At 37.2% G+C, this 25,633-nt stretch overlaps 1 protein-coding gene and 1 long non-coding RNA gene across 4 annotated transcripts in view; one reads left to right on the top strand and one right to left on the bottom strand.

Moving 5' to 3' along the window:
• The window catches only part of LOC103677421, a 33,618-nt gene extending 21,284 nt beyond the window's left edge, over positions 1–12,334 (bottom strand). The window contains exon 1 of the long non-coding RNA XR_572398.2: positions 11,863–12,334. This is a non-coding gene — a long non-coding RNA (uncharacterized LOC103677421). The remainder of the gene's footprint in view (positions 1–11,862) is intronic.
• A 94-nt stretch (positions 12,335–12,428) lies between these two features.
• RB1CC1 (RB1 inducible coiled-coil 1) overlaps positions 12,429–25,633 on the top strand; it is a 90,846-nt gene continuing 77,641 nt past the window's right edge. For 2 of the 3 annotated variants that reach the window (XM_040626170.1, XM_040626169.1), the window contains exon 1: positions 12,429–12,775. The gene's annotated coding sequence lies outside the window, so the exon portion shown is untranslated. The remainder of the gene's footprint in view (positions 12,776–25,633) is intronic. The other variant, XM_040626168.1, reaches the window with a different exon arrangement.

Below are 25,633 nucleotides of genomic sequence, written 5' to 3'. Positions count from 1 at the left end.
GTTCATGTTGACGAGGCAAGCCACAAACTTAATCCTTTATTCATTCAACAAGGGTTAATTAAATGCATACCAGACTAGGCATCTACCAGAGATGCAAGTACTCTAGTCTAAAAAGGTTCCTTTTAAAATATGTGTATATACTGATAGTTCCACAGTTTAAGACAATAGTCTTGCCACTAAGTATACTAATGTCCTGGAAAGGAATTCTTACTAAATTAAGAACTAATAAAGTGCACAAATTTAAAATTACTAATTATATTACAATAGTCATGATATGGAAACAACCTAAGATGGTTGGATGAATGGATAAAGAAAATGCAGTATATGTACACAATAGAATATTATGCAGCCATTTTTAAAAAATGAAATTTGCCATTTGCAACAATGTAGATGGACCCTGAGGGCATTATGCTAAGTGAAATAAGTCAGAGACAGGTTATGTGATCTCACTTATATGTGGAATCTAAAAAACAAAAATAAAACACAAAACGCAAAAGCAAAAAATAGAGTTCATAGCTACAGAGGACAGATTGGTGGTTGCCAAAAGTGGTGGATGGGAGAAATGGGTGAAGGGGGCCAAGAGGAACATAAGTCATTGGGATGCAAGGTACAGCATAGTGACTAAGTTAATAATATGTTTTGCATATTTGAAAGTTGCTAAGAGAGTAGATATTAAAAAGTTCTCATCACAAAAAAGATTTGTGTGTGTGATCACGTAAGGTGACAGACGTTAACTAGACTTATTGTGGTGATCATTCCACAATGCACACAAATATCAAATCATTATGTTATATGCCTGAAATTAATATGTTATGTATCAGACACACCTGTTTTTTTAAGTTATTAATTATATTATACAAATAGTATATCATTATCTTATTTGGTTTTGAGAGAGCAATAACCAGCCCAAGACTGAGATAGTAAAAATTCTGCCAATATAAATTATTCGTGCTATTTAGAATTTTAAATAGTATTTGAGGAAAAAGTTAAATTTGAGCTTCTATTTCCTCATATATAAATGGCAGTTTGTTGTGTTAGATTAAATAACATATAAAGCACCTAGCATGATACCTCACACATGCTCACTCAATTTTGTTAGGTACTTACTCTTTCTCTGAAATCAGTGGTGTATCTAGCACATTTAACACCAGGTATACATCATTCTTAACACCGTCCTCTGAATGAGAGAGGTTTTATTAATCTTGAAATAAAATGAAATTATATGAGCCAGATAGAAATGTAAACATTGAAAAATATGCCATTAAAAATTTTTAAATGCAAAGTTGAAATAAAATTATGATACAAAAGAGGAAAAAACACAGTAATCCTTTTCATTATAAATTTTTTAAAAAAGGAAAAAATGCTTCAAAAAAGGGTTTTTAAGGTTTAGAGAATAATCTGCATACAGAATGATAGAATTTAAATTACTCCATTTCTGTTTAGGTATTTTTACAATTATGGTACTATCATTGTATATTTTGAGTCTACTGTTTAAAAGTAGGGTTTATATTGTACCACAGGAGTTGGAGACATGAATTAACTTCCCCATAGAATGCAATGTTTATTAAAAGATATTAAAAATTACTTATTTTTGAGGCTTACATATATGTTATTAAAATTTAATTGAAACCACAGCATTTAGTTAGAATTTCTATCAGTGGTTCTCTGCCTTGGTGATTTTGCCTCTGGAACATCTGGCAATGTCTGGAGGCACTTTGGGTTTTTATAACTGTGGATAAGAGAGTGCTACTGACATCAAGTGGGTAGGCACCCAGGGATGCAGCCAAACATGCCAAGATGCACACAACAGTCTCCCACAACAAAGAATTATCTGGCCCCAAATGACCAGATTGATAAACCCTGACCTGGATTAACAAAAGAATTTTTAGGGAGTATTTTTTCATTGGCATTGTTTAAGATTAATGGCACTTGGTGATAATAAAAGCAAACTGATGACAGTTACATTTTTTATTTATTAAACAGTTATGTAGACAAGCACTACCTTATTAAGCCTGCAGCCAGGGCTAACTATGACATTTCTATTAGATTCTTCTTCTAAAGGACTGCCACCTCAAGTAAGGGTTAAATCAGACTTTTACTTTTAAAATACTTTTAAACCACTTCAGTGATGGCTAAATGAACCAAGGTGATTTATGGGGCTATTCGCCTTCTGTTACTTATCTCATTAGATTTTTTTTAAACTATAATTTTAAAATGTTAAATTGTACTGAAATATAATTCACATACCAAAGATCGACCACTTCAAAGTGTACAGTGTGGTGGCTTTTCAGATATTCATAAGACTGTAAAGTCACCACTATCTGATTTCAGAACATTTTCAACATTTCCAAAAGAAACTTCATGCCCATCAGCTGTCATATCCCATTCATCCCTTTCCCCAGCTCCTGACAACCACAAATGTACATTCTGTCTAGGAATTTGCCTGTTCTGAACATTTTATATAAGCAGAATTGTAGAGTATGTGGCTTTTTCTGATTAGATTCCTTTACTTAGCATATTTCCATGGCTCATCCATGTTGTGTCATGATGCAGCCCTTCTTTCCTTATATTGCCAGATAATATTCAGTTGTATGTACAGGCCACATTTGGTTTATCCATTCATCAGTTGACATTTGGCATGCTTCCATGTTTTTTGGCTACTAAGAATGCTGCTATGAATATTTGCAACATTTTTCTGTGAACACAGGTTTTAGTGGAAATGCTGGGTCATATGGTAATTCTGCCTACCCTAGGAATGGACATTTTTGCATCATATTCTATTGCATGGATATGCCACATTTTGGTCATCCATTAATCAGTTGATGGACATTAAGCTTGTTTTCTTTAGCTGTCATGAATAATACAGTTTGAACATTTATGTACAAGTTTTCGTGGAGACATATGTTTTAATTTCTCTAAGGGTGGAATTGCTGGGCTATGTGGTAACTCTTTTAACTCTTTTGAGGGACTGCAAATCTGGTTTCCAAAGGGACTGCACCATTTTATAATTCCACCAGCAATATAGCAGTTTCAATTTCTCCACATCCTTGTTATTATCTGTCTTTGATTTTAGCCATTCTGGGGATGTGGAGTGGTATCTCATTGTGATTTTGATTTGCATTTCCATAGTGACTGACACTGAGAATGTTTCCATGTGCTTACTTACTTTATTATATCTTTAAAGATATCTGTTCAAATCTTAAGCCCATTTTAAAAAATGGGTTGTCTTTTTATTATTGAGTTTTTAGAGTTCATTATATATTCTGGATACTTGTTCTTTATGTGATAGGTAACTCACACTCTCTCACGCTCTGTATTGTCTTCTCCCTTTTGGGGTGGTGTCTTTTGAATAGATTTTATCTGTTGTGTGTATGTGTGTGTTGCCTGTGTTTTTGGTGTCATATCTAAGAAACCACTGCCAAATCCAAGGTCACAAACATTTACTCCTATGTTTTCCGTTAAGTTTTATACTTTTAGCTATTACATTTAGGTTTTCAATTTACAGTTTAATTTTTGTATATGGTATGATGTAGGAACCTACTTTTTTTCCTGTGGATATCCACTTGTCCCAACACCATTTCTTGAGAAAGTTATTCCTCCACTAAAATGTCTTGGTACCCTTTTCTGAAAATCAATTAACTTTAAATTTATAGCACTGTATTTCTTGTGCTGAATCTGCGTATGAATTTGGAAAGTACTGCCATCTCAGTAAGTCTTCTGATTCACGAACATGGGATGTTTTCTTTAATTTCTTTCAACAATGTTTTGCAATTTTCAGTGTACAAGTCTTGCATTTCTTTGGTTAAATTTATTCCGATTATATGCTTTTAAAATGGATGCTATGTAAATAAAATTTTCTCAATTTCATGCTTTGGATTGTTTATTGCCAGTATACAGAAATATGATAAAAATGCTTTTTTGTAAAAACTTACTACTACTGAGTTTCATGAAATAGAAAAAAAGAATATGTCTTTAATAACTTAATATAGATTTTTGCTTCTTTTGAATCTGTACTATCCATGAAGTTGAAGACATACATACTGTAAGTTCTTTTCAAAGGCTGGATGAACTTCCTTTCAGGAAACCTATGATTCTCAGCTTATTTCTTGGTGATGTTGGATATTTTCAAAAAGACAACCGTCTTGAAACAGGAATGTAAAATGTTCTTGGGAGCTTTAAATATAGAAAGGAAAAGATGAGCATTTGACATAACCATCTCTTTGATCAGTTTCCAGAACTTCAAAGGTATAAAGGAATGAAGGGGAGAAGGAAAGGAGGCAAAAAACTTGTAATATGAATGTAAATAATAAGAAAGATATAAAATTAATTCTTTTATGTTTTAAATGTAACTAGATGTTTGTACTACAATACAAACACTTTATTAATTTTAAGAACTGATGGAGTTGCATTTTTCAAAAGGTTTGAGTAGCCATTGTTATTATTTTGGGACCATATAAAATGTCCAAAGTGCAGTACATTTTACAGGCAATTTTCATTCTAATCTATATAGTAATGTGAGAAAGCTAAAATAGGTATTGTGAACACCATTATAAAAGGAGGAAATTGAAATCATACATATTAAGTGATTGTCTAAATCCAAATGAGATCTCAGGTTTTCCAACACCTGTATGTAAAGAACCTTATGATTTAGTTGTATAGAAACAATGTGCACAATTCCAGAAGAATTAAGGCATGTTTGAGAATGACAAACTCAAAGTAATCCTTTGATAACAGTACAAAGATACAGAAAGTGCTGAGTAGATTAGGATTTATCTGTTGATTTCATTGAGAAAGGTTGGCAACTATGGATTTAAAGAAGGAAGACTTAGTAGGATTAAAAGGATCTTCATAGCTTTAGTCTTTTGTTTCCCAAGGCCAAGTCTGCATTAGAATTCCCTCTAGAGCTTATTTAAAAAGTGAGTCCTGGGCCTTATCACTGTATAGTGTATTTGATACTCGAAGTGGAGAATTTTTTTAACATTCCACTCTTTTATACAATAAAATTAGTTTCAGTAACAATCATGAAACTAACAATAATAATGGCCAGAAGAGACAGTGAAAAATTTTTTTAAATTTCATAAGGTATAGAAATACCTGAAACTAGTATTACTCTGTATGTTAACTAGCTGGAATTTAAGTAAAAACTTGGGGGAAAAAAAGAGATTTCATGTGATCAAGGCAGTCAGAAATTAAAAGTTAAAAAAATAACATTATTACAGAAACAAAGGGGAAAAGAAAAACACTTTTCAATAGTTTTTATAACTTCCTAAGAGTTTTGACTTTGATCTTGTTAACATCAATATGGCATTTTATGTAAATAATTGTCTAGTAACTAAGAAGTTAATTTTAATAAAACTGGCACATCAAAAGATATCTTAGGTAACTACCAAATCATATTGCTGATGTATTTCTTGATTTAAAAAAAAAGTAAATGGAACAATAAGCAATTAAGGATAAATCCAATTTTAAAGATATTCTTTAAATTTTGCAAAATATTTTGCATGAACTAAATTTTGCATGTACCAAGTAGTCCCACAAAATGACACAAAGAGATGATGGGATGGAGTTAAAAGCCCAAGACTATGTTCCATAGAAGGGACAGAACAGTGACTGGAGGGGAAACTAAGTAAGTGCAGATGGGTTTGCAGACTTTATGGCAGAAGGGTGAACAAGTTTTTCCTCATAGCTTCTATTTCCTCAGTGAGGTATGAGGTGAGGTTATTTACCAAGAATGAGAGAATTACAAAGGGGTAAGGGTTAGGGATTTAAGAACAATGCAGACAATCTGAGAGTAGGAGGAGCCGACCACTAAGTAAACATAGCACAGAAAGCTGAGGCAGGATTGGACTTGAGGTTTCCAGATGTCCAGTTCAGTGTTCCTTTTAATGAACCACATTGAATAGAAATGTAATGGGACAGATGATAGCTATACTTATGGCAAACATAGCATAATATATAAACTTGCCAAATCACTAAGTTGTACACCGGAAACTAAAGTAACATTGTGTGTCAATTATGCTCTAAATAAATAAATAAATAAATAAACCACACTGAAAAAGAATGCCTACTGGGAAAAGTGTTTTTGCATGCATGGACAGCAGGTAGGCTTAACTAAAAAGGATGATCTGAGGAAGTAATAGCAAAAAACAATGCTATTAATAAAATAAATGGACTTCAGCAAATTAGAAAATCTTGAATTTTGTGTAATAAACCATATAGAACCACTTTAAGTTGAAAGAGTAAGTATACATTTTTAAGGACCCTGCTGTTTGGAAAACGCAGAAATATGTACACACAGAAAGGAAACATCACCTATAATTTTTACTTATTTAAAAAGCTTTGTTAGACTTTACTTATCATTGCTCTTGTGCATACATAAAAAGGAACATATAAGTAAATATTATACAAGTAATATAAGTAAATAAAATACATTGGTTTTTCCATACAATTCATCCTTTTCACCAGTGAAAGCATTGGCAACAGGTATTTCCTGTGAATCCATAAGGGAGTAAGTCATGACGCCAGACTCCTGTACTGGCTTTGCAATTCCTTGGACAGAGCATGCTTTGGACTGCCTTTCATTATGCTGTTCAACATGTCTGATTCATCATCTTTCCCACCCCTCTCCACAAACTTTTGTGAAATTGACTCATTCTTTGAAAAAAGTCAAATTATGTGAAACCTTGTGTTCAAAAGAATGCTCCACCATTGTTTTTAGGGTTTATTTTTTTTCTAAGCTATTTTTTTTTGATATCTTGAATAAACAGGTAATGAATGGCAGTTGGTTAACAAGCTGTAGGACCCTACCAATTGCTAAATGCACCCAAATTTCAGAGATGTTAAAATATCAGGGGAAAAAAATAGTGCACCTTAAAAAGAGTACAGTAGTTCTGTATTTTTAACTTAGAACATTTTGTCATTAAATATTTTTCTAAAATACAATTTTAAAGACTGCAATGCATTTCATTATATAGATGTACCATGCTTTAGCCTGTGGTTCTGGGAAGAGAGTTACTTTGTCCCTTTGGGAACATTACAACATGTCCAGAGACATTTTTGGTTGTCATCACTGGGGTGCCATTGGCATCTAAGGGGTAGAGATTAGGAATATTGTTAAACATCCTAAAATATAGAAGATAGCCCCCCTATACCAAATTACCTGGCCCAAAATGCTGAGTGCAGAGATTCTGTAGCCTACTGACAGACTCAAAATTTTTCAATTTTTCCCTCCTTCACGAGTCCACCAAATTAGGGGACAGCATAGTATAGTGTTTAAGGATATAGCCTGTCGAATTGGCTGGGTTCATGTATTAGCCATAAGTTACTAGCTGAAGAACATTACCTAGAAGGAATTAGTAACTTAACTTTTCATTTCCCTATCTGTAAATATGGAGGAAAATTAATAGAAACTGGATAGAGCTATAAAGACAAATAAATAGGTGTATAAACATAAAGCCCATGTTTGTCATCTAAGATACACTCACTAGTGTTACACTGGCTTCAGTTATTTTTTTTTTTTAGGATTTTTTATTTATTTATTTGAGAGAGAGAGGGAGAGCACAAGTGGGGTGAGGGGTAGAGGGAGAAGTAGACTTCCCGCTGAGCAAGGAGCCTGATGCGGAACTCGATCCCAGGACTCTGGGATCATGACCTAAGCAGAAGGCAGATGCTTAACCGACTGAGCCACCCAGGCGCCCCTATTATTATTTTTTAATAAACATAATCATAAACTTCAAGAAAAGGGGTGTAGTCTAAACAGGAAGAACTGATGGAAAAATCAGAAACAAAGAATCTCAAGCTTTGGGGTCTATATCACCAAATCTAAGATCTTTCAAGCCCCTGGAGGGTGGTAAAATCAATTTAGTGGGTCTAAAGACTAACACTGGGACAAAAATAGAATAGAAAATATCAGTGAAAAAAAAATATCAAGAGTGCATCACAAGTATTGTTTTCATAAAACATGGTTTCATTGATAGAGGCCTGTATGTACACACCAGGTCACAATGTTAAAATGTATTTTTTAACGTGGGTCACAATAAAAGACCTTTGAAAGACACCACGTGAAGTCCAACTACCACTTGATGTTTCAGTCTAATCTATATCTGCAGAACTGATAAGCTTCTGTTTTAAGACAGTCCAGCTGAGGAGTGCCTGGGTGGCTAAGTTGGTGGAGCATCCAACTCTTGGTTTCAGCTCAGATCATGATCTCGTGGTTGTGGGATTGAGCCCCAAGTCGGGCTCTGCGCTTTGTGTAGTCTGTTTTAGATTCTCTCTCTCTCTCTTACTCCTCCCTCTCTCAAGTAAAAAAATAAAATATTAAAAAAAAAAAGACAATCCGGCTGTATCTTTGGACATTTTGTTAAAAAGCTCTTCAAAGTAATGAGAGACAAGAACTTAATGTGAAAAGTGACAAAAAATATTTTGTCTCAATCTATTGCTTTAAATCTGTTGGAAAATTAAGCATGCTAAAAGTATTGTATGTGTTGCAGCATTAGAAATAGTGTTGCTCACTAGCTCAAGCTCATCACTAGCTTTGAAGATAAACACTCCTAAGTTTACTACCATCATTATCATTAATAATATGTGAGTACCAACAGATCAAGTAAGGCAGCTTTAACGTCTGTAAATAGTACTAAAAACATTAACTTAATAATCATAGTGCCAGAAGCCTCTAAGTAGTGTATGACCATGTTTTATACATCATTAGCTATGATCTTAAAAACAAAATCCAAAACTTTTTAAAAGGGGTTAACCTTTAAAAATGGCTAACTGATTGTTTGAAAAAAATCAAATTATGTTAATCGCAGTTGCTGGCTGTTTGAACATAACCTAAAAGAAAATGAGGGTAATGACACTAAGTTGGGAAATATCTAATGCATGCAAAATAAAATCTCAAATCAGGCAGAGTTAACAAAATTAAGCTGTAAACTGTGATCTCCCCAATATCTTGATATGCTCTGGATAAGGAATTAATGTCATTTCAACTTGTCACTACAGTGATTTTTGAATGGTCCCCTGTACAAGCCTTTGAGATATTTGAGGGCAGGAATTTTCCATAGTAACTTCTTAGTATCTTCAATATAAGTATTATTAATTGCTAACTATGTGCCAAGCTCTCTAAAAAGTTCTAGGAACTTAAAAATTAATAATTCATAGTTCTTAAACCTTAGAGTTTCATAGACTTAGAAGGGAGACAAAAATTTATAGTTGTGTGGTGTGAAGCAGAGGTGGTAGGATGTGTGAATCACTACATTGTCCAGAAGTCAGAAGCTGGCTGATGTCCAAGCTGTTCTAAAAAATGACTTTGAGGGGCGCCTGGGTGGCTCAGCCGTTAGGCGTCTGCCTTCAGCTCAGGGCGTGATCCTGGCATTCTGGGATCGAGCCCCACATCAGGCTCCTCTGCTGGGAGCCTACTTCTTCCTCTCCCACTCCCCCTGCTTGTGTTCCCTCTCTCCCTGGCTGTCTCTCTCTCTGTCAAATAAATAAATAAGATCTTTAAAAAAAAATGACTTTGAAAAATGAACAAGGTGGGATGAACATTCCTGGAGGAGGTGTAAAGGGCAATAGCTGGAGAGATGGGTTGTTACATAATGGAGAGATTCTATGTTAAAAAAGAAGGCCCGAAAAAAAGTGTAGGACATTGTCAGCAAACGTTTGTATGCACATAACTGTATACCACGTATTAGGGAAACGGTCCCTCTATTAAGAAAGGACTTACATTTCAGCATGTTAGACAAATAGAAAAAGATCTAATAATCTAGAGGAACTACAGGCATGTTAGGGAAGGTCTCCCTGAGAAAGTGACACTGAGGGACACCTGAGTGGCTTAGTTAGGTAAGCGTCTGCCTCTGGCTCGGGTCAGGATCTCAGGGTCCTGGGATCAAGTCCGGCATCAGGCTCCTTACTCGGCGAGGAACCTGCTTCTCCCTCTGCCTGCTGTTCCCCCTGCTTGTGTGCTCGAGATAGATAGATAGATAGACAGACAGATAAAGTGACACTGAAATGGGAGACCTGAAGGAAAAATAGGATTTTAAAGATCTGAACTGAGTTGAAGTACTTCCAGTGTTTCTGTGTAGACTCTGTGTAATCCCTACATACTCCTAAAGAGAACGAGTTTCTTTTGCCCTCACTATAAATCTATTAAAAGACTTAAATGTGTATTAAATTAAAAAATAATCATGTAATGAGGACAAGATTAAGTCTCTCATCTCTTCTTCCATAGAGAATATTTGCGTCATTTACGTCATATTTCAATTGAGAATTTGGAAGAGGACCGAATGAAAGGACATAGATAAAGAGCAAAGAGGGAGACACTGCAAAACAGAAGGGAATTAAAGACTGAATAATGTGAAATAGAAAATACTTTAGAAAGTTCAAATAAAGTATCAGCACTGTCCATTTAGCCCAATAATTTGGAGGTCCCTATTAACTTGTTTGCAATTTCAGTGAGAAAAGAGTAGGCAGAAATGAGGCTGTAGATTGTGGACTTCTCTACCCAGCTTCTTGATAGGAACTAATGCTGCATGAGGGATTTTTGTTGGTTTAATTTACTAAGGAAGGGAGAGTACATTGGGTTTTCAATATCCTCCATAGGAAAGAAAATGGAACTTGCTGAAACATTACTATAGACATAAGCAGTTATCAGTAACTTGTAATAGTATTTACTCCAGATACCTGCATATACATAACAAAGCTAATGTTAACACATCTATACTTATCACTAAGAAACAACACTGAAAGCATATAAACTCTTAACCTCTATACTCGAGATGTAAACTTTTAAGGTATGAACCAATCACTTCTGGTCATTTCTTTCAACCTATGACTAAGAGAAGATGAGAACTGAATTTTTTTTCCCCCAAAGAAAGAGGTCAGAGAGACAAATAACATTGAGAACATTTTATTATTTAATAATTACCACCCACATAGTTCAGTGATGTTTTCACATTCTAAGCTGTATTGTATTTGTAATGATGAATTTTTGTGGTAACTAAGAGAAGTTTAAGCAGCCCTATATTCTTTACAGGTCTAATAATTTGTTTCGCTTACCAACTTTCTGGCAAAATCTCTCCACCGCCTATTTTCGGTGTGCTGGTTACTATGCTGTGACTAATAAAATCAGCATCCCTCTTCAGTCTTGCCAGTTTGTACCTCCCCCCAAAGCATAAGAACAATTTAGTCACTTAATTTTCACTTCTCTGCTGTATCTTGCTGGGTGTATAAAACTCTAGCCTGAAAGAAACTAACAAGTGAAATGACTTGCCAAAGACAAGATTCTCTCTGGGATAAGCAGAAGTGTAAAATTAAAAACAAAGTGGTAAAAATAAACCCTTCTAAAACATAACTTTCAGAAGCTAGTAAGTGTGAAGGAAACTGAAAATCCTCAATGCTTACCAGTCGTTCAACGTTTTGTTTCAAGTCAGTTTCCACGTGACAAATGAAGGATTGCAAACTTTGCTTCCTAATAGTATATTCTGTATTGGTGCTCTTGAAAACTGTGATAATACTCATTTTTTCCCAAACCCAACTCAAGAGCCCTCAGACATTGGTAGCACCTCTAAACTTTGACTCGTACCATATATATCTGGATATAACAGGAATTTAAAGAATATTATATAATTATTCTACGTGCAACTTCTGCTCACCACATTTTAATACTCAAAGCCTTGTGGCTTGTGAGTGATCATCTTCACAAATTCAGGATTCCACCGAAATTGTTTCCCGTCCATTAGTCATGCTAATCCACTCGAAAACAAACTCAGTATTTATAAAGCTGAAAACTGGTGGTCTTGTGCCTTACACCTTCATTCCAATCGACCAAACTTTAACTCTCTTGTCTCTTGGACGTTTTCTTTGCCTTACCTGGTTTGAGAAAAATTGTGCCGCCCCACACTTGCAGAGTTAAACGAGACACTTATCAGCTGCTCGCAGTTCTGGCGGTGGGGGTATGGTGGTGGTGGCAGTCTAGCCTGCCCGCGGCACGGCCAGGTACGTCATCCTCTTAAAGACCTTGGCCCAGTGTGCAGCAGGCGACGAGGACACGGAACGTCAGTGGAACTTCCGCTCCTCCGCGACAGGTTGAAAGACATAAACTGTTTAACCTGGGGCTAATCCAAAATTCGGCGGGGTCGGCCCAGCCCAGGCCACTCGCTGTAGCAAGGAAGGTCAAGATCACCTTGGGGCAGTGCGCGCCCGGGCGAAGCCTCGCACCACAACAGGCCGCCCCAGCGGTCTCCCCGGGTCACAAGAGGACAGCCAAGTCACGGGCCTGCCAACAGCGACTGTGGGCGGAGTCGTCCCCCTTCCCGGCTGCCTGTCGACTTCCGGACCTGCGCACGGCTCTCTGCACCGCCCGGGAGGGCCGGCGCACCCCTCCCCCCGCCCACTGTTTCCCGGCATGCTCCGCGGAGGAAGGGACGGAGTCGACAATAACAAACCCAACCGCGGCCGTGTCCGCGGCCCTGCCGAGCCCTCGGCGCTTCCTTGGGGTCCCCGAGTCGCTCCGGCCCCTCGGCTCTGACTGGCCGCGGCCTGCTAACTCCCGGCCCCCGACCCAGAGCCGAGGGGCCTGACAGCGTCCCCCTTCCGCCCCGACCCCTCCCTCCCGCCCGGAGTTCGGGGCCGCGACCGGCACCCGGGACGCCGGCGGTTGTGTCGGTTGGCGGTGCCCGATGGGCGGTTGGTAGCCGCCGCCGAGGACGAGGCGGCGGCGGAAGATGGTGCCAGGGGCTGTCGGCTCTGCTGCTGCCGCCGGCGGAGGAGGAGGTGCTGCCAGGTAAGTACCGTCGCCGCCCGTGGCCCCTTTCCCCCATCTGGCACGGGGGCCGGCCGGCGAGCCTGGGCACAGTGGGCCGGGGACGCCCGGGTCCCCACCGGGCCGAGCGCCGCCCGCGCGCAGTGCGCCGGCGGGCCCGGCGCATCCGGCCGCGGCAGGTGTTGCCCTGCGGCTGCCGCCCTGGTGCGACAGCCCCTGAGGAAACACGCGGTTCGAGTCCCCACTGGGCTGCGGGAGGTGTGGGGCGGGCTCGCCCGGTGCGGGCCTACCTGCGGCTTCCTCGGCGGGGGCCGCCGGAGTCCCTCCCTGTACGCGCCCCGAGCAGCCCCGGGCCGAATTTCGGGAGTGGCCGAGGGACGCCGAACCCACCCGGACGTATCCTCCCTCGTCGTCACCGCTGCCGGGCTTAGCCCTAATGTTGTCTTTGACTTGAGAAACCGGAGAGTGGAATTGGGCCGAGGCCGAAAACGAAGCGCACAGCGGGAGGATCGGAGAGATGCCTTTGTCCCGACCCCGGAGTGTGAGGATCGGTATAAAGTTACTCCTAGGAATGACTCAGCCTCCTGCAGTCCCACCGATAGATTTGGGATGGGGTGTGTTTGCGGATTTCACAACTTCCTTAGTAGAAGCAGGAAACAACAGGAGAAATGGCAGCTTTTGAGGGGAATAATTTCTTCCACCGCCTGGTGGATGTACTATGTTTATTGTTTATGGTTTCGTAATCTAGTCTTTTCCATCATGACTGTTTAAGTGTGGTCATACCACGAAGTGGTGTGTGCCTGGATGCCAAGGAAGACTAATGTGCTCACTGTTGATAGAGTCTCATTACTACACAAGTCATTAAGCTAGATAACGATGTTTGCCTCAGGTTTACTGTACATAGAGCAATGATTTGGGCCCTATGAAAATGTGCTTATCATTTTATTGTATAGTTTCTAGGTTTTTGTCTGTTGATGCTGCTTGTATAATTTATCCCAAGAGTTGGAAAGTTAGCAACTTAGGAGGAGACGACTTTTAATTTAAATAGACAAATCTGTGTTTAATCAAGAATCACATTATTGTATTTTGGTATTTGATACAAAGAGGGTCTTTCTCATTCTGATAATATATTACAATGGGAAGCAAAAGTACCATAAGGATTTTATTTTGGGGGGTCATTTGGTTTGTAAGCTAGGGATGGGAAGATATTTTTGCTTTCTGTATTTAGTGTTAGAATGTGGCCTAAAGGAACATTTTCTCAGTAACATTCCTGTCTTTTTTTTTATTACTATTTTAGTGTTGTGTTTAAAACCTAAATAGTTTTATAAAAGAGATTCTTTATGTTGGTGTTTATGTTGATAAATATCTGTTGATGGAAATTAGATACGGACTCAGACCACTTTTTTTTTTTTTAAAGGTTTTATTTATCTATTTGACAGAGATAGAGACAGCCAGCGAGAGAGGGAACACAAGCAGGGGGGAGTGGGAGAGGAAGAAGCAGGCTCATAGCAGAGGAGCCTGATGTGGGGCTCGATCCCAGTGGGGCTCGATCCCATAACGCGGGGATCACGCCCTGAGCCGAAGGCAGACGCTTAACCGCTGTGCCACCCAGGCGCTCCTCAGACCACTTTTTAATAGTAATTTTATTTATTCAATTTCGAATCTTTTACGTTAGTCAAATTTGGCATTAATTATTGGCCTAGTTTTTCTGGTGTTGTTGGATGACAGGGAAGATGGTGAGCAGTACTCTTGTCAGAAAATTTGTCTGGCCCTTTCTAACAAATACAGGTTCAGAATGCATGGCAGATTGACTTTTAGCAAATCAAATTCATAAGGTCCAAAAGGGCAGAGGACACAAGACCTTTGTTTTTGAAAAGCCACACTTCTGATCCTAATTTTTTATTGTGTAAGCTTGAGAAGAGCTTTATTTGGCTTCTGATTTTGAGACTGTCTTTAAATTTTCATGCATTCAGCAAATGTTTGAGCACCTCCTATAAGCTTTCCTTTGCAGATGTATGTAACTTACAAATGCTTTTTTAAACAGGAATATCTAGTAAAATGTTCTTATTTAGATAATGCTGTTCTCTAACCCCAATTAAGTTTTTTCGTTTGTAGTATAGGTAACAGTAACCAAAGAAACTCAAGTGAAAATCTAGTAGTCATTTCTACACACATTCATTCATACAGTTATTATTTACTTATGACAGACGACCATTGAACCAGTTATTACAAGGAATATAAGAATATGTAAGAAATTGTTTTTGCCTTATAATAGGAAATTGGAGCCCTATATAAATATAATTATACTATTGGAGCATTATTGCAAGATTGAAAGAATGTTATGAAAGGGGATTTGGGTTTTTATGGAGTGTAGGGGGATATTTTTAAAAGCATATGGATAATTCACTTTTCTTTAAGAAGATGTCCTAGCCACCTAACAAATTTTGGCTTGGGATTTATCGTGTACCTACTATGTGCCAGGCACTGGTCAAGAATGCTGGGAATTTGGCAGTTAACAAACCAAATCCCTGTACTCATTCAATAAAAATATGGACTAAGAGATACATGATAGGAATAGAAAAAAATGAAACAAAACAAAACAGAAGGGAGGAGATGAGTATCAGGATTGGGGGGTTGAAACTTTAGATAAAGTGGCCAAGGAAGTCCTCACTGGTTGGTAACTTTGGAATAAAGACCCAGGAGGAAAAGTGAGGCTAACTGTGTGACTGACTGTCTGGGGCAAGAACATTCTTGGCAGCAGGAATAGTNTAGGAAATGGGAAGGCTCTGAAATCATTGGCATATGTAAGAAAAAGTGAAAAGATTACTGAGGGTGGACTAATAAAAATGAGGGGGCTCTGACAATGGTGATAGTGAGGGCTCTACAGATACTCAGGGTTTTGGGGTAATAGTAAGGAAACAGTCATATACTTAACCCTGCATGTGCAAAGGCACAGGTTTGTCACAGGAAACCCAGCAAGGCTAGAAGGCAGCTTGTTCTGACATTTGTTTATGTTTTCAAGAAATGTTAAACCCCTGCAATACACAATTTAAGCTCCTGCAACATGAATAATGAACAAGAACTTTGTATGTAAGCTTTGTAAGATTGTAGGAAATTTTGAACTATGGGAAATTTTAAAGAAGATAAATTGCAAGTGTTGGCTGCTTTCAGACACTGGAATAGATAATAATGCTAGAGAAGCAGATTGTAGAGTGCTAGGTTGAAGATGTGTACTTTCTGTTGCAGATAAAAGTATGTGAATTTTAATGATCACATTTCTGATTTATTATTGTGGGCCTAATAAACCTAATTGCCTGTAAGTAGACCTCTGTTGTATGGTCCCTGAGAGGATGGCGTTTCTTTCCATCCCTCAGTAAAGTTGAGGTCCTTTTAAATTACTTTTTCTATGTGAGTGCTTTCATGCACCCTTTTCTTTCATTGGTTTGTTTCTTTCACAGCTGTTTAGTGAGTACCCTGAGGATTATGGAATGATACCCCAGCCTCCTCCTCACTCCCATGATTTTGCTCTCTTTTGAATTCTCATATTTTATTGACTTGTAATTATATTAAGGGATGAAAATAATTGTGACCCATTTCCATTTCTTTGTTCCTGGTTTGGGACTATACACATTATTTTTTCCCCCTCATATTCTACACGTAATAATTGATGAGCAGCTATCCAGAAAATCCATTGAAATATTAGATCAGTACCATACTGTTAATATATCCATAGTTGTTTTAGCCGGTATTCTGCAAATTCCAGTTTTGCATATCCTTTTTTTGATACTGCTGTATGTTTACATATCGTTTAATGGAACAAAACTAATTCAATATTTGCTATGTATAATTTTGATTTCATTTTTAAACTAAGTAACTATTATAAAATGAAGTATAGAACTGTAACATTTTTGTTTATAGACATAATTAGGTGACTATTAAAAGTTTAGAAAACCTGAATTCACGTTTAAAGGGAGTGTCACAACTTGATCTTGCCATCCCTTAAAAATTATGCCATGCACAGCCATGGTTGTTATATTTCAGCTGGTGACAGTAATACAGAAAAAATGGATGTGGCTTCCATACTTGGTATAATTTGGAGGCAGGAGAGCTGTTTTCTAGCAAACTTGACTTAATTTCATTTTAATGGTTTTTTTGTATTTCCATTAAGCAGAAGTTGTCAAATGACATAGCATATATGAAAAAACATGTTTAAATGCAACAATACAAAGTGAATCAAGTTTTTATGAATGAGACTAAATTAAAATGACACATCTAATGATATTTTTGTACTGGTACTTTTGTTTTTTAGATTGTTTACTAATATTCCAAATTCAAATTATCTGTAAGTCATGCATTTTCTATAATTTTTATGAATGGCAGGACAGCAAAATGTGTAATATGTTTATATGTATTGATGGAAAGATTCCTACGTTATTCATCTCAAACATGTATAGCAGTATGCATGATGTTTTCTCATTTTTGTAAAACAAACTGTCCATATATACACATACACATTTTTTCTGTATACACAGGAAAAAAAACCTGAAGCCAAACTATTAAAAGTATTCCTGTTGTCTCCATTCTTTTGGTGCTATCTTATATGAAGTTGCTTGTCTAGTTGTAACTTCATTTAGGAGGCTCTGAACTTTTGTGGAAAAGGTTCTCTTTGGGGGAGTGTGAGGAAAATGACTGACCTACTCTTCTTTTTCTCTTTTTCTTTTCCTCTTGGCAGAGAAAAAGGGTAAGATCGGATGGAAATAATCTGATTTGGAGGGTTTGAAGTCCAGTTTTCAGTCCCCTGCGTAACCTAGACGTTCCGTTTGTGATGAACATTTTCATTGGTGCAGCACACTGACCCCTCAATGAGGTCAAATTGCAATTTGCAGAATTACAAGTCAGACAAAATTATTTCTAATTCCTATTCTTTCTCTATGGAACTTTTGATCCAACATACCTAGTTCACCCAAATTTTGTGAATTCTGCTAGACCTGAAAGCAACTCGTGGGGACTTGTAATCCTAGCACAGTTTCTGGCTTATGCTGCAATATTTAACAAATGGAGAATGAATAATGACTGAATATATTCAGTTTGGGGAGTCAGAAATTGAGGTTTTCCCCTTTGTTTTCCCCCACAAGAAACTAGTTCTAAATTTTGAGTTGACAATAAACTGGAATAGCTGACCTAATCATTATGGTGGCAGTCTCTCAAAGAGGAAATTGTAAATTAATCTCCAATTGATAAATTGGGTAGACAGTGTTTTTCACAGGTGTAGGAGATGGTTTTGTATTTCCTTTCTCCCCCTCATTTATAGCTGACTGTATCCCAAGAGGATCCAGGTGGAACAAATGTCCGTTTATGTTGTGAGATTTTTTTTTTCCTCTGATAATTCCTACTACCTTATACAGCTAGTAAGAGCTCTGTAAATTCAGAGGGAAAAGTACTTGTGGGCCACCTGTGGTTAGCACCAGAAGTGCTAATAGAACCATGTTTTTGGACCATAGTTGGATGAGTAAAATTCATATTAGCAGAAATTGGGGGAATTGTATCTGGCAGGGCTATATAAAGTGAGAGAATTCAAGTTTCATGTAAAGGAGTAGAGATATTTCTAGAAAGGTAAACTAGGGCTTAATTATAAAGTGCATGAATGTTGGAGTTAAGTTAAAGTTATAATCGCCACCATTTTTAGAGCTTTTATTATAGCCCTTGCACAGTAAAAGAGTCTGAAATACACTCTGTAAAAGGTATCATTTCAGTCTATGGATGGTAGACTGATGTGTACAGGTTATCTAAGCCTCATTGGGTGAGATGGGATTCACACAGAGGTAAATCTTGCTTCAAAGTCTGCCCTTTTAATATTAATGTAGCTTTAAGCCAGAGTTGGCAAATTCACATTCTTAAAGGAGCAGACAGGTAGTGAAATTCAGTGAAACTGTGAGGTACTATACTGAGGTCACAGGAGAGAGAGCTGCAGAAACAAGTTACAGAGCATAGTAGGCCGTTGATTTGTGTCCTGCTGCAGGCAGCTGTGAGGCTCTAGGGAAGATTCTTGAGGAGGAATGCATCCTGATGACAGTGGTTGTAACTGGTGGGAATGTTCAGGAAGACTTGGAGCAAGATGGAGATTTAAAGGCAGCGAGAAGAGTTTCCAGGCTCTAAAATAAGGGTTATGTCACTGGAAAATGAAGGGTTGGATTCTAGAGGAAAAATGGATAGGCTTTAGAAATAACTGAAGTTCTGAAAAATGGGAGAATGATAGCTTTTTTGACAAAAGAAGTTAGGGAATAGTTTTGAAGGAAAGTACTGAATTGAAATGTGGGTATGTAAAGTTTGTGGTAACAGCATGATTGCTAATGGGAGATATTTAGCATCCGTTGAGTGCTAGTCTTGTGCCCTGGGATAGAGATATGAGTTAAACAGCAGTAACTGGCGTTTGTATTGCACTTCGGTTTGCATAACTCTTCTGTTTATACGTAGGTTCATTACATTTTCACAGCAACCCTGTGACATAGGGAGTTTCTTTTTGTAGTCAAAATTAAGTTTAGGAGTACCTGGCTGGCTCTGTCTGTGGAGCATTTGACTCCTGATCTTGGCATTGTGAGTTTGAGCCCCATGTTGGGAGAAGAGCTTACTTAAAAATAAAAAAATCTTTAAAAAAAAAAAAAAAGGTGATTTAGGTTTGATGAGGTTAGTCAGGGTCACACAGTCAATAGTGGGGATAGGACTTAAATATAGCTCTTTGATTCCAAATCTCATGTTCTTTTCACAGTTCTGTTTTCCTTCTTACATGTATGTAAAGATAACAGTTGGAGAACAAAGTATGAATGACCACATAGGGAAGATGGTAGAGTGGGAAGGCAGAGCTACACTGGGATGGCAGATTCGGGGCTCGAATGGGGGCAGCAGATGGGCGTCATTGTCTTGTTCTTTTAGTTGGACCAACTCTTCTAGGGCAGCATATTTCAGGTTCTTTATTTCTTTGTGATGGATAAAGTGGTGTGTTTTTTTTCCTTTTTCAAATTGGAAATAAGCATCTTTACCCCTGATTAAAATGTAATTTTTAAGGAGACCAGTGAAAGTCCTGTATCCAGAAACAGCCATTGTAAAAAGATTGATATTAAATTTTTCTTTTTTTTTTTTTTTAAAGATTTTATTTATTTATTTGACAGAGATAGAGACAGCCAGCGAGAGAGGGAACACAAGCAGGGGGAATGGGAGAGGAAGAAGCAGGCTCACAGCGGAGGAGCCTGATGTGGGGCTCGATCCCAGAACGCCGGGATCACGCCCTGAGCTGAAGGCAGACGCTTAACCGCTGTGCCACCCAGGCGCCCCTGATATTAAATTTTTCTTAATTCCAGTTAGTTAACATAGTGTTATTAGTTTCAAGTGTACAATATAGTAATTCAACGATTCCATATATCATGCAGTGCTTATCACATTAAGTGTACTCCTTAATCCCAATCACTTATTTAGCCCATCTCCCCAACTCCCTCCCCTCTGGTAACCGTCAGTTCTCTAGTTAAGTCTGTTTCTTGGTTTTCCTCTCTTTTTTTCCCCCTCTATCTTCATTTGTTTTGTTTCTTAAATTTCACATGTGAGTGAAATCATATGGTATTTGTCTGTCCTTCCCTATTTCATTTAGCATTATACTCTCTAGCTCCATCCATGTCATTGCAAATGGCAAGATTTCATTCTTTTTCATGGCTGAGTAATATTCTTGCATGGTGTGTGTGTGTGTGTGTGTGTGTACCACATCTTGATCCTTTCATCAGTTAGTGGACATGTGGGCTGCTTCCATAATTTGGCCATTGTAAATAATGCTGCTATAAACTTGGGGTGCATGCATCCCTTTGAATTACTGTTTTTATATTTGGGGGGTAAATACCTAGTAGTGTGATTGCTGAATCGTAAGGTGTTCTATTTTTAACTTTTTGAGGAACTCCGTGCTGTTTTCCATAGTGGCTGCTCCAGTTTGCATTCCCACCAACAGTGCAGGAGTGTTCTTTTGTCTCCACATCCTCTTCAACACTTGTTGTTTCTTTTGCTTTTGATTTTAGCCATTCTAACAGGTGGAAGGTATTATCTCATAGTTTTGATTTGCATTTCTCTGATGGTAAGTGATGATGAACATATTTTCATGTGTCTGTTGGCTGTCTGTATGTCTTTTTTGGAAAATTGTCTCTTCATGTATTCTGCCCGTTTTTTATTTTGTTTTTTTTTGGAGTTGAGTTTTGTAGGTTCTTTATCTATTTTGGATATTAACCCTTTATCATATATGTCATTTCCATTCCATAAGTTGCCTTTTAGTTTTGTTGATTGTTTCCTTCACTGTGCAGAAGCTTTTTATTTTGATGTAGTCCCAATAGTTTACTTTTGCTTTTGTGTCCTTTGCTTCAGGAGACATCTAGAAAAAGTTGCTGTGGTCCAGACTTTTTTAATGCTTGTGTACACATGTACTCCCTCACCATTAGTTAATAAAATAACAAAATCCACGAACAGAATCACATATACTGTAACTTTTCTTACTGAATAATAAATACATCACTAATCAGTATGTATAGAGCTAACATTTTTAAATGTCTAAATAATGTCATATAGCTGCTTCATAATTTATTTGACCAATCATGATAGATAGCTTTCTGATTTCTCATTGTTAAAAATAAAAATTCTTTGGATATATATACCTTTGTACACTTGTCTGTTTATTTGCTTCCAATATATTTGCAAAGGTAGAATTGCTGGTTTGTTCATTTTAATTTACACAATTTAAATTTTGATACATATTACCAGATTAAATCTCCTTATAAGTTGTACCGATTTCTATTCTTGTCAGAACTGCCAGTGTGCTTGTTTTGAGATAGCAAGAGTCAACACTGTTCATTTCAGTCATTAGAAGTAACCTTAGGGTAAAAACTGATGATGGCATTTCTGATAGAGTTTATTTTTCTATATGCTATGGATAGTCATTTGGCATAGTACTATTTATTGCTTGAGCAATTTATCCTGTCCCCCAATTTGAAATTCTGTTATTATTTATCTGCATGTGTGTATACGAAGATATATTTGTATCTGTTTTGTTTTGTAAGTTATCTATTAATGGGCCAGAATCCTAGTTTTAATAACTGTTAGACTATGTTTGACATGTTTTGATAAATGCTGTCTCCTAAAGGGTCTCTGTTTCTCTCCCCATGTGTAGATGTATATACATATATAAGTATTTATAATGGTTACTTAATAGTTATTGTCTCAATGGACAGAAACTAAAGACATTGTTTAGACAAAGGACCACATAATAATTTTAAGGAAGTCTTGTGTCATTATTGACTTACTAACCTTTACTAACCTACTAACCTGAGTTGCTTTTAACTTAAAATTGGGTTAGCTTGTGTCATGCTAAGTATGATTTCATTTTATAAAAAGTAATTTTATATAGAAAATGAGCATTGCGGCAAATTTTAGAAAATCTTGACTATTTGGCAAAAAGTAATACCGTGTTATATACTAAGGCTGAAATTTTATGGCATAAAGTTAATTTCTAATTCTTTCAGCAGCAGTTAACTTATATGGTGGCACTTTGCCATTGCATGTAAGAATTTAGTTCTAGATCACTTAGATGCAATGCACTTAGAAATTTGATAGATTTTATGTAAGTTAAGGGGAAAATGTGCTTAATTAGCAATCCCAACTTCGTAAGTTGATAAAGGGATTAGGTCTTTTTAATGATTGATTTTTTCAAGGAAATTAATGATTTGCTAAGTTTATCCTCTTAAATTTTAGCAAATGTGAGCAAGGAGGGTAAATCATTGGTTTTTATTAGGAACTCAATTTTACATATCCTTTTTTGGTATTTTTTGGAATGACATCTCCTTTATGTGAACTCTTGCCCATTCCTTCTGGATACAACTTTTGCATATCTCTCTATAATATTATGTATTGTATTGTAGTGTCATGTTCATTTTTATGTGATTAAGCTCCTTGAAGGAAGATAGCATATACTTTCTTCTTTTTTTTAATCTTTAGAAACTTGCACGTTAAATAAGTTAGAACTGAGTTTAGTGTAAATCAATCTGGCATTGTATAAAAACTTGGGGGAATTAGCCAGTATGCCCTTTTCAGTTTTTAGGTGAGGAAATGAGATTTGGTGAAATTAGGCTCTCAAAGTCACAGAAGTAAAGATGTGAATCTAGGACTAAACCCAGATCTATTTTACTTCTGTTCCATATTTTTTCAGGATGACCAAAGATGGGCATGGTTACTAATGCCTCTTTTTGCTTAATGTTTTAACGATTACATACCAAGGAGTGAATTCAGCTTTGTTGGACCATCTTATTTTGGTAGAAAGCATATAGGGTATATAAATTGTACATTCTTATAAATAAAGTATTCCTGTGGATTCTCTTTGAGCCATTTTGTATTTCTGATTTCACAATTGTGGTTCTTGCTCTAGCCCTTTTCTATAGCCTTGACCCCATTTATTCACTGTCTAATGTCTTGGTAGTATAGGTGTACAAGACACTGTGGTGTTTTGAAGAGAGGTGTAAGGCATGGCCAAGTTTTCTCTAGCTTTTTACAGTACAGTTTGGGGAATGTAAGGCATTTGGCACATGGGGAAAAATGTAAAGCAAGACATTTATTTATGTTTTGGATACAAACATTATGATTCGATAGTTGAAATTTGAAGTTGTGGGCCTTAAGTGCTTAAGGAAGATTGTTGGCAGCTAGTAGATTGGTGAAGACTTTACGACAGGATGTTTGTAACATCATGGTTACAAAATGGAGGCAATGAGGGGCGCCTGGGTGGCTCAGTCGTTAAGCGGAGTCCTGGGATCAAACTCCACATCGGGCTCCTCCGCTGGGAGCCTGCTTCTTCCTCTCCCATTCCCCCTGCTTGTGTTCCCTCTCTCACTGGCTCTCTCTCTCTCTGTCTGTCAAATAAATAAATAAATAAAATCTTTAAAAAAAACAAAAACAAAATGGAGGGAATGAAATTACATGAGTAAAGGCTCGAAAGACCAAAGCTTATTCATCTCTCATCAGGACATCATTTTAAATGATAAAGAGCTTCATGTAATGAGGCTCAGAGAAGCAATATTGGATTGTTTACTCTAAGGGATTTAGACAATTAAATAGATGTTATGAAGCATTTTTAATTGGGGAGAAGTAAAGTGACATTAAAATAAGATCTCAGATTTTTTAGTTTGTGGTATCTTCCAGGATTGACTTGAGATGAAATCCACTGGGTAGAAGGAACTCAGGTTATTGTCAGAGCTTGGGTATGCAGTAGTAAGCACTGAATTACATAGCTTAATTGGGAATAAGTGGAAATGAGGGGTGCACAGACTAAGGAGTACTTACGTATGACATGTTAAAGTTGATTACCATTGGTGAACCCAAAAAGGTCAGTAGGAGAAACACTTTGGAGATGTTTAAGGTAGAGATGATTATTATTATTTTTGTTTTTTGTTTTTTTTTAATTAAAGACCCTTAGAGTACCTTGGCTTTAAGGAAACTACCAAAAGTTAGCTAGTTGGATGAGATCTCTCTCAGTTAACTATTTGAACTCTGTTTTATTATTTACTTACTGCAAGTTGTATCCTAAGAGTACTTTTGTTTGTGAGAGCCTATTCTCTCAATAGACGCTCTTGAGTACTTTCTCTTATATTGGAAGTGTTACTGCCTGTTCCTGGGTAACATTTTGGAGTTAGTAATGTGCAGTTGGCGTTGAGCTAAATATTAAGCTCTTTGCATAGATATTTTTACTTGTTTTTCAAAAAGCTTTACAAGACAGATATCATTAACGTTCCTATTTTACATATGCAAATGGAAATCTAGATATGTAGTGATGAGAAAGTTTAACTCTACAAGTTTTTAGTTGATAATAAAGCCTTGTGGCTCATGGATTGTCTGTAATTCAATAAAATTTTATAACTGATTTAGATTACACAAAATTAGTCTTTATAGAAGTTTTGTATTTCCTTTAATAGAATTTAAAATATGAATAAATTCGTTATTTTGTTACCCATTTAGAGCATTTAATAATTTTTATAAACCATACTTTTCAGTTAGAATCTGAATCAGAAGTTTTGTTTACACAAAAATTCATTTCCATCATCCTGTTGTGTCCAGAATGTGAAATATGGAAAAAAATTAAATGTAGAAATAAAATCTTTCTTGAACCAAAGAAATCTTGCTGTGAAACTGTGAAACTTAAAAATTAGTAATCCAGGGTCAAAGTAACAGCTAAAGACAGAAGTAGAATTTTTAGAAAAGACTCTAGTGATTTAGGAGCTAAGGTACAGAAGAGAGAACTTAGGTCAGGCAGGTATATGTGGAGATTTGAGTGATGGAAAAATGGTGATCTATATGATATTCCTTTGTATCAAACAGGACAGAGTGCTCATCTAAGAGTGATGGAATTCCAGGACATTTACTATTTATTTTACACCTGGCTTTTTGAATTGTTAGTTACATTTTGTTAACCTCAGAGGATTGTTCAGCCCTTCAAGACAGAGATTGAATTTTGTTGTTTCCTTAAATAGATGGCTTGAGTCCTGTACATAAACTTTATCTTATAGAATCTTAAGTAGGCAGGCATTTTGAGTGTCCTCAAGGTCAGATTTCTTTTCATTGCAGTGATAGTCCAGGAAAACTCTTGAAAGTAAATTTTATTTCTCATGTCTGTGGTGATTTTGGCTGAAAAATTAAAGGCTGAGAGTTTAGTTTGAGAGTAAGAAAGCTCTGCATAGGGGTGCCTGGGTGGCTTAGTCAATTAAGTGTCTGCCTTTAGCTCAGGTCATGATCCCAGTGTTCTGGGATCAAGCCCTGCATCGGGGCTCCCCGCTCAGCAGGAAGCGTGTTTCTCCCTCTCCCACTCCCCCTGCT

Source organism: Ursus maritimus, unplaced genomic scaffold, assembly GCF_017311325.1.
Source record: "Ursus maritimus isolate PB19 unplaced genomic scaffold, ASM1731132v1 scaffold_9, whole genome shotgun sequence".
Classification (NCBI taxonomy): Eukaryota; Metazoa; Chordata; class Mammalia; order Carnivora; family Ursidae; genus Ursus; species Ursus maritimus.
The sequence above is the reverse complement of the archived record's forward strand: the minus strand, read 5'-3'. Positions and strand labels throughout refer to the sequence as shown.